The following is a 10299-nucleotide window of genomic DNA, read 5'->3' on the forward strand; positions in this document are numbered from 1 at the left end:
TGCATTATAGTCAGAGAATGTGAGTCTCTATTAAGCTTATTACTTGAAGTTGATTAAGACTTCATCTCTAGACAATAAATTACCACAAACTCAACCAAATACTAGCCCTAATTGCAATTTCCTTGACAGTTGTGGCATCTTTGCTAGAGAAGATTAAAATGACCTCAGGCATTTTAGCTATTACTATTTTCTAGCCCTATCAGAAAGAAGGATCAGAAATGGACAAGAGTGTACATTCATAGTTTTGCCCCAGGATTATTCAATGAGAAAAGTATATTTGTTTACTGTATATTCCATGGAGCTTATAGCATCTTCTTGACTTTCAATAAGACATCTATCCCACCAGCCCAGAAAACTTGTCTGCTTTTAAAACTTGTAGACTTCTCTGATATAGCTCTACTTGAAGTGGCAAACTAAGCCTCAATTTGAGATCTTTGTTTTGTGCTTTCCCTAAGGGACCAAATATATCTGCAAATTTCTTAAAATATACAGTCATCTTTCTCTGAGTTTTGGCCTGTTCATTTTGTTTAATGTCGTTCCTGAATTTTAGAAGGACAAAATAACCATCAAAAAAGTCAAAGGATGCTTTCAAAGAAAATTGTAAGTTAATTAGATAAGGAACAAAGTTTTTAAGGTCTAATTTAAATTCATTCTTTGGATCTCCAGGAATATCACTACTGATAATGAAATTGATCATATTTCTTTTAGACATTTCATTTTTATTGTCAAAAAAAAAAAAGGAATGAGCTGGAGAATCTGGATTATGTAGAGCCCAACTTCTATCTCCCTTGATATCCAGCTATATTGTAAGTTTTGTACCGTATTTTTGACTTCTGAAAACCTTTCCTTCACTCCATACTCTCTATCTTCACTTTGCTGTTGAGATTCTTTGAATGCACTGGAGGCATATACAGCTACATCCAGAAGATCAGTTAAATCATCAAGTGAAATGTTCTTGTTTCTTCCATTATCCTCTATTCCCCATCTTATTTTACTTTTGTAGACTTGACCCAGTGTATCTGAGGTATAAGAATTCTCAGGTTCTATTTTTTTTTTTTTGCTTGATTTGCCTAATTTAGAGTATTGCAAAGTCCTTCTCTTTAATGTGGAAGTGTCTTGCAAAGGCTTGGCAAATTAATGTATTTTGTCTGAACCAATGAATACCTTCAAGCAATACTTCTTTAACTGACACATTTCCCTCATTTCTATGTAGTGCTTTAATAAATGGGGGAAAATCAAGTTCCAGTTTTACCTTCATGTTCATTATGCTCTCTAGGGAGCAGCAGTGTTTGCATATCTTGGAAAAATTTACTTTCCTATACTGTATTGTAGAGCACATTTTCTCTTTGCATATCCAGCGTAATATGACTTTAATTCAAATGATAGCTTATCTTCAGTTCTTCCAGTGAGCAAATGGCATTCAAAGGGTGAATAATACATATTACACAGTACTTCCCACATTCCAATTTTTATCCGAATTGTAGAGTTAGTGCCTATCTTGTCTTCAAGTTTTTCTGTTCCGCAGAAAGGCTTCTCGTTTGTGATTCCTAAGAGTTTTTCACACTATGATAGTGAGATAGTGGTATCAGGCATATATGAATTAAGAAAAGCCAGCAAAGAAAAGAGTTCTGTTTCCTTGGTGGAAGTATTTTGTCTTTTCAGGATGTTCCTGGCCACATTTTCTTTTTTAAATTTCTTTTTATTTTTTTTTCTGGTCACATTTTATATGTACTTTTTATTAAAAATTGTTTCTCATAATCATGGAGAAATAAAAATCTTTGAAATTTTTATGTTGTGCTTCAACTTTTTTCATTTAACCTCTTTTCTTTGGGAGATAGCTGTTGTATTAGGATGTTATCATCTGAGATCTTGGCACTTTTTTCAGGAGTCTATGACGTCATGCAAATTAGGAGGATCACTGGAGGTTTCTCATATTGAATGAACTTATTAGCTCATATTGAATGTACTTAATAGAGGCCTGGAGAAGACAGCCATTATTTTGTTCTTTTTATTTTTTTTAAGATTTTATTTATTTATTTGAGGGAGGGAGAGAGAGAGAGCGTGCACACACAAGTGGGGGGGGGGTACAAAAGGAGAGGGAGAAGCAAACTCTCTGCTGAGCCAGGAGCCCAACGTGGGGCTCAATCCCAGGACCTGGAGATCACGACCCAAGCAGAAGGCAGATGCTTAGCCATCTGAGCCACCCAGGTGCCCCTATTTTGTTCTTTAAATCATCAACAAGGAGCCGTCCAAGTAAGTTTTCCTAACGGTTGGTTGCCCCGAAGGTGATTAAATTAGTCACTGTTCTCCAATTTCAGAAAAATCCTGTCTTGGGGCACCTGGGTGGCTCAGTTGTTAAGCGTCTGCCTTCGGCTCAGGGCGCGATCCTGGCATTCTGAGATCGAGCCCCACATTGGGCTCCTCCACTGGGAGCCTGCTTCTTCCTCTCCCACTTCCCCTGCTTGTGTTCCCTCTCTTTGCATTCTTCCCAAAGAATGTGCACAGCCAGGGTAGTTCCAGCACAGCCTGGATGATGATATGGATGAATAATTTTGGCACATGTTGGTTTAGGAGAGTCTGCCCAGTTTTGAATCATTGCTTCAAGTTTTTCTTATTTATCCTTTTTGATAGAAGAAAAATTGAAGTTCCACCATGACTTTACCACCTCGATAGAAGTCTTTTTCTTTTGATGCCAGAATTCAAATTCTTTGGGGCGCCTGGGTGGCACCGCGGTTGGGCGTCTGCCTTCAGCTCAGGGCGTGATCCCAGCGTTGTGGGATCGAGCCCCACATCAGGCTCCTCTGATGTGAGCCTGCTTCTTCCTCTCCCACTCCCCCTGCTTGTGTTCCCTCTCTCGCTGGCTATCTCTATCTCTGTCAAATAAATAAAATCTTTAAAAAAAAAAAAAAGAATTCAAATTCTTTATTTTTGTCCTTCTTTAAGAGTGTACTTTCATATTCATTTTTACAGAGAATTTCCAGAGTGGTCATAACAACTTCTTCCTTTTTCAGAAGAATAGTTAGATGAACCAATGGATGGCAAAAATCTCTTTAAAGACTGAGTGACAGATTTTAGTTTAAGAATAGTGCCATTTATCTCTTCAAGAGTTAAGTCAGAAATACATTAGCTTGATAATTCATTTTGCTGTTTTGTTAATTTTGCTTCAAGTTGAACTTTTCATCCCTGACATATGCGTAAGTGTACACAAATACACAATATAGTTTACATTCCTTTGAGATCTTGGTAGAAACACATAAGGTCTCAAGGAGAGGTCTCTTGGGTCATCCATGGAGGAGAGTAATAGAGAGTAATAGTTTTTGTCTTTACCAGGAACTTGGATCTAAGGATTTATATTTTTCACTGTTAAGGTCTAACCTGCCACTGCTGAAAATCCAGCTGCACTGTTAATAAACATTCAGACTAGAAATCCTTGCATTTTGTATAGCTTTCCCTTCCACATATAGACTTGGAAAGTGAAGGTTTGCTACTTGGCTTTCTTTGTAAGCTTTGACTGCCCCCTTGCTCACAGATTTGGGATTAAACTCCAACAGCAAACAATTTAATTTCCCTTAGGAGATCTAGGTGTTTTATTTGATTCAGATGGCATTTATTTGTTACAAGAATGTGTACCAGTTGTGGTATGAATTATCAAACAAATCCTGATTTCCTTTCAACAATTTAACAAGTGTTGGTCCCCTACTCTCCTTTTTATTCGTTTTTATTTTGCATTTTTCTTCTGCTGCTTTTCTAGATCTGCCAGTGCTTTTATATCTAATTTAAAAGCTCTGAATCGGCATTATTTTTCATGATGTCCTTAGACCTGCCCCTCTCTTGCATGAAGACTAAGTATTTTGGATTTTGTTTCCGTGTTGTTATTGTGATTTTGCATTTTAGTCTGGAAATAATCATGTTCACATCCAGAGTACTTTGGAATGATATTAACCTCAATAACAAATCTGTCAGAATACTTATTGTTTGGCAGTAAAATGCCTACAAATCTTGGCTCTTTCTTTGCTTTTTGGACCTGATGGTCTTCAAAATACTGGTGGATCATCAGTTTGAATAGTCAATGAGAGCTTCTTTGGTGCAACTGGTGACTTTCATGTCAATGGTTTTTCCATGGAGTTTGCCTTTGACTCCAAAATGAATGATGCCATTGGTAGGTGAATTTTCATGCAAGCTGAAGCAAATTGAAAAACTTCATCGCTAAACTTCACCTTAACATTTTTTCTGTGGCTGTTTATTTGTGAAGGCTTTGAATTCATGTATTGGATTAATGAAATTGAGTAGTGGTCCTGTTTCAGGCTGTAGACTAAAATTCAATTTGTAGGGATATGGGTCACAAATTCATCAAAAAGGTATTGATACGCATGTCAGTTCTCTGGATGGCTGCTTTTCCTTTGTGTCATCTATTTCATCTTCCATGAACTTAGTTTTTAGTGGCTGAGAATCTTTAGTAACTGTACTCATTGTAGAGGCATTAACCATAGCTGATTTCTCTTTATCATTTTGCTTTTGCTTTGAAGGTGCTCCGTTTTCCTCTTGCATCAAAAGTTGTATTTTAGGAACAGTTTTACTACCTTTTTCATCTTGCATATCTGAATAGGATCTTCAGAGGAAGTTTTCTGCAATTCTTTGAATAGCTGTTCTAGTTGGTTAGCTCATCCATGTGCTATGCCCATATCAACAAGGTGATTTTTAGTTAACCACTTCAAGATTTCTCCATGCACATCTTTTGCAGTCAAGGTTTCCCTATACTTTTGATGAATTCTATGATTTTCCAACCATCGATTTACATCTTTTTTTGTCCACTCATTGTATTTTCTGTCAGGTTCAATGGTGCTGCTATTCTAATACATGTATATAAAAAAGAAAAATGATTTAGTATTTTTATAAGTAAAATTTCAAATAATTAACTAACTTTAATAGGTTATATAAATTAATATATATAATTATAAAATTTCCTTATAAAATTTAGAATGTTTAAAAAGATATACATGCCATCAACTTATCCTCCTGAGAGGAAATTACCATTACCGGTTTCTTCTGTATCCTATCAGAAAAATACTTTCAAACAAATACATAAGCACTTTTTTTTTCACACAAAGGGCAATATGCTAGACACAATTCTCTTTCTTGTTTTATTCACTAACTAACTGTATCTTGGTGATACTTCCAGTCGATACATAGAGAGAGACGTTTTATCCTCATTAATGGTTGTTTGCTATAATGTGTGCTAGCTGTATTATTTGAAAATACTCAATTCAGTTATGGAAAATAAGGAGGATATATGGAACTGAATAGAGAAGTTTGTATGAAGTAAGGAGGATATGGAAACTAAGTATAGAAGCAAATAGTTTGTGAATGATATTATGGTAGATGTAGATAAAGTAAATAGAGCATATGAGTGTTAAATATAGTTAGAAAGGGATGGAAGTGCCATATAGATATCAAATTTTCATAAGACACACTTGAAGCATTTTATATTTTTGAGGTCTTAATTGGGTTACCCATTGGTGACAACCATTCTGATCCCTTCTATCCTCTACTCGAGGAACATAAACAAGAGCCACAGTAGCTTATCAGGCTAATTGATGAATTATACCTGTGGTCAGGCATATGTGCCTCTCTGCACCTCTCTGATTAGAACAAATGTATGCATTGACTTCCACCTGTGGAAACTCCTTGGACAGACCTCAACTCTGGTTCTCAAAATTACACAATCAGTGGAGAATGCTGATACAACAGAGAGGGGAGAGAGGATATATGAACTTGCATAACTCAGGTAATAAAATTCTTCTACCCTTCTTGTGCCTTATCCAAAGCATGTTACCCATCGCTTCCCCTCTACTTTTTGTTGTGTATTTTAATTGATTTAAAAAAGCATATGTCTCAAGCATCTTAATTTGGTCTGTGAGCCATTCTGTCCCATGACTTCTGAGATAGCTTCTTGGGTAGTGGTCTTGGAGGCTACTACTATATCAGAGTAATTTTTTCACATAATAACCGATAATGACTGATTCCTGGGCAGTATTTGGTTTGTAAATTGGCAGTCTACTCTTTGGAAAATTAGTGGCATTCAGGGTTACAGAAACATAGCAATGGTTAGAATAAACAAAATCCAAACAGTAATAGTTAGCTTTAAGTATGATCCAAAAATGGCTAAAAAAATATGAGCCATTCCAATGAATCATTCATGAGAGAAATCAAACTAACAGAGGGCATAAGTCTGGAGAATTATGGCAAATAGATTATAGAAGCCCACTTCCATGAAATAATATATAGGAATATTGCCTCCTAGTGGTAGATATAAATTCAGATCAGGATTTACCTTCCTTTCCAGACATAAAGGTGACACAGCAATGGTCCAAAGTTAAAGGGCATTATTCTTTTGATTAGTAAATCCTGTATGCATAAAAAGTGAATAAAAAACATACCCTACAGCTACATTAATGCCAAAGAGGCCAAGATATGCAAAACTGGTGGAAATTTGATTCCCTACAATACTAAGACAACCAGAAACCTAGAAGATTTAATGCCTTCTAAAAAAAGTGAGTTAGGTGAAATTTCTTTCAGTAATTTGGCCTATAGAGATCAGAAGGCTCACATTTAAAATAGGTTGGGAAGATAAAAAAGAGAATGGAGGGAGGCAAATTGCTTTAGGTATACTAATCTTTTTTTTTTTTTTTTTAAGATTTTTTTTTTTTATTCGACAGAGATAGAGACAGCCAGAGAGAGAGGGAACACAAGCAGGGGTAGTGGGAGAGGAAGAAGCAGGCTCATAGCTGAAGAGCCTGATGTGGGGCTCGATCCCAGAACGCCGGGATCACGCCCTGAGCCGAAGGCAGACGCTTAACCGCTGTGCCACCCAGGCGCCCCTAGGTATACTAATCTTTAAGGTAAATCCCTTTTGTAGGACTGCACCAAACAAAAAACTATAGTAAAAACACAACAGGTGAATGGATAAAGATGTGGTTCATATATACAATGGAATATTACTCAGCCATCAGAAAGGATGAATACCCACCATTTTCATTTTCATGGATGGAGGGGATTATGCTAAATGAAATAAGTCAAGCAGAGAAAAACAATTATCATATGGTTTCATTCATATGTGGAATGTAAGGAATAGCATGGAGGACATCAGGGGAAGGAAGGGAAAACTGAAGAGGGAGAAATCAGAGAGGGAGACGAACCATGAGAGACTATGGACTCCGGGAAACAATCTGAGGGTTTCGGGGGTGGGGGTGTAGTCCAGTGGTGGGTATTAAGGAGGGCGCGTGTTGTAATGAGCACTGGGTGTTTTACACAGATAATGAATCATTGAACACTACGTCAAAAACTAATGATGTTAGTGACTAGCATAACATAATAAAAAAAGAAGACACAACAGAATGAAAAAGCAAGCTATAGAATGGGGGGAAATATTTGCAAATTATATATCCGATAAAGGGTTAACATCCAGAATATATATATATATATGTATATATATGTATATATATATGTGTGTGTGTGTATATATATATATATATATATATATATACTTCCTACAACTCAGTAACACAAATAACCTAATTAAAAATAGTCAAAGACTTGAATAAACATTTCTCTAAAGATTATATACAAATGGCCAACAAGCATATGAAAATGACCAATGTCACTAATCATTAGAGAAATGCAAACTTAAACCACAATGATATATCATTTTACATCCATTATGATGACTCTTATTAAAAAACAATAAATAATGAGTATCGGTTAGGATATAGAGAAACTGGAAGGAACCCTTATGCACTGTTGGTGGGAATGTAAAATGGTGTAACCTACACAACCTACGTTAAAGGAATGGTTAAAAGAAGCTCTCTAAACGGAAGGGAAATGATAAGAGAAGGAACCTTGAGGGGCACCTCGGTGGCTCAGTTGGTTAAGTGCCAGACTCTTGATTTCAGTTCAGGTCATGATCTCAGGGCCCTGAGATTGAACCCCACGCCAAGGCTCACGTTGGGCTCCACACTCAGCGGAAAGTCTGCTTGAGGATTTCTCTCCTTCTCCCTCTGCCCTTCCCCAACCATCTCTCTCTAAAATAAATCTTAAAAATAAAAGAAAGAAAGAAAAGGAAACTTGAAACATGAAGAAGGAAAAAAGAACACACTAAGCAAAAATGTTGGTAATTGCAATAAACTTTCTCTTCTTCCATTTTCTAAATTATGTTTGTTGAAGCACTGTCTGACATGGCTCTAAATGTATGTAGTGGAAATATTTAAGATAATTATATATGTGGATAATTATAAGTGGGTAGGGTAAGGGGGTAAAAAGGGAAGTAAGATTTTTACCCTTCATTCAGGCTGGTAAGAGAATACCATTAGACTGTTGTAAGTTATGCATATATAATGTAGCATCTACAGCAACCACTGGAAAATGCTCTATGAAATCATACACTCAAAAACACTGTAGATAAAAGTAGAAAAAAATTTCAAGTTACTGCATGAGGTCAGGAAAATAAGACAGAGAAATGAAAACCAGAAAGAACAAACAGAAAGAAAAAAATAAAATAGTAGACATAAGTCCCAACATACCAACAATTATATTACATATAAATTGCCTACATACAGAAATTAAAAGATGGAATTAGTAGAGGGGATTAAAAACATGATCCAACTATATCTTTTTTTGTGGGATAGTCATTTGAAATAGAACAATATGGATAAAGATATGTAACAAGCACAGGAGTGGCAATATTAATGTCAGATAAAGTAAACTACAGAGCAAAGAAAATGACCAGAGACAGTAGAATATTACTTAATGATAAGTCAATCCAACAAGATGACATAGCAATCCTAGAAGTGTGTATGCCAAAGAAGGAAGCTGCAAAATGTTTGAAGGAAACAATGATAGAACTTGTTATTTTAGACAAATCCACAATTACAGTTGGATATTTCAGCACCTTTCTCCTAACAATTGATAAAACAACTAGACAGAATATAAGTGAGGCTATGGAAGAATTTAATATCATCAACCAACAGTTTCCAAGCCACAATTATAGAATAGTTCATGCAACAACAGCAGAAAATCATTTTTTTCAAGTGCCCAAGACCACATCCTAAAAGATAAAACAAATTTCAACAGTTTAAAATAACTGAAATCAAGGGGGCGCTTGGGTGGCTCAGTCGTTAAGCGTCTGCCTTCGGCGCAGGTCATGATCCCAGGGTCCTGGCATCGAGCCCCGCATCAGGCTCTCTGCTTTGCTGGGAGCCTGCTTCTTCCTCTCCCCCCTCCCCCTGCTTGTGTTCCCTCTCTCGCTGGCTGTCTCTCTCTCTGTCAAATAAATTGAAAAATAAAAAATAATAAAATAACTGAAGTCATACAGAATATGTTTGCCAATCATGATGGAATCTTATTAGAAATGGGTAACAGAAAGATAAGAGGAAAATTGCTAAACACTAAAACTACACATTCCTAAATAATTCATGGATCAAAGAAAAGTCTCGAGTGAAATTAAACAGTACATTGCAATGAATGAAAATGAAAATACAACATGTCAAAAATTGTGAGGCACAGTTAAAGCAGTTTTGAAAGGAAAATTTATAGTGATAAACCAGGTAGAAGAAATCAGATAGATAGAAATTAGATAAATTAGAAAAGAAGAAAACTTGCAAAACAACCATCTAAGTTCTTACCTCAAAAACCTAGAAAAGCTTGAAAAAGAAGAGCAAAATAAACCCAAAGCAAGCAGAAGGAAGGAAATAATAAAGATAAGAGCAAAAACCAATTAAATTGAAAATAGAAAAATAATGGAGAAAATCAATGAAACAAAGATTTGCTTTCTTGAAAAGATCAGTAAAATTGACAAACCTCTACTAAGAATGACAAAGAAAAAGGGCAGACACAATTTACCAACAGCAGAAATGAAACAGTGAGCATCATTTAAAACCAGGTAGGTATCAAAAGGACAATAAGGGGAGAGATGGAGAAAGATGGCGGAGGAGTAGGGGACCCCTTTTTCAGCCGGTCCCCTGAGTTGAGCTGGATAGGTACCAGACCAGCAGGAACATCCACGGAATCAGCCTGAGACGCAGGAAGATACATCTGGATCTCTACAAATGAACATCTCCAGCGCTGAGTATCGAGGTACGAAGCGGGGAGCCGTGAAACCGCGCACAGATATCGGAAGCTAAACAGAAGGGGGAGGGAGCCGCCGTGTCAGGGCGCCGGGAAGCGGTAGCCACCTGCAAGGGGGAGCGGACAGACCGCGGACCCGCACGCTTGAGACAGCAGGCTGAGAAGGGAGCTCCGGGAGCG

The 10299-nt window shown here is 36.7% G+C and overlaps 1 pseudogene; it reads right to left on the reverse strand.

The window, feature by feature from the left end:
• Positions 1-255: 255 nt before the first annotated feature.
• The window catches only part of LOC100478399, a 15893-nt pseudogene continuing 5849 nt past the window's right edge, over positions 256-10299 (reverse strand).

This window comes from Ailuropoda melanoleuca, chromosome 1 (assembly GCF_002007445.2).
Source record: "Ailuropoda melanoleuca isolate Jingjing chromosome 1, ASM200744v2, whole genome shotgun sequence".
Taxonomy (NCBI): Eukaryota; Metazoa; Chordata; class Mammalia; order Carnivora; family Ursidae; genus Ailuropoda; species Ailuropoda melanoleuca.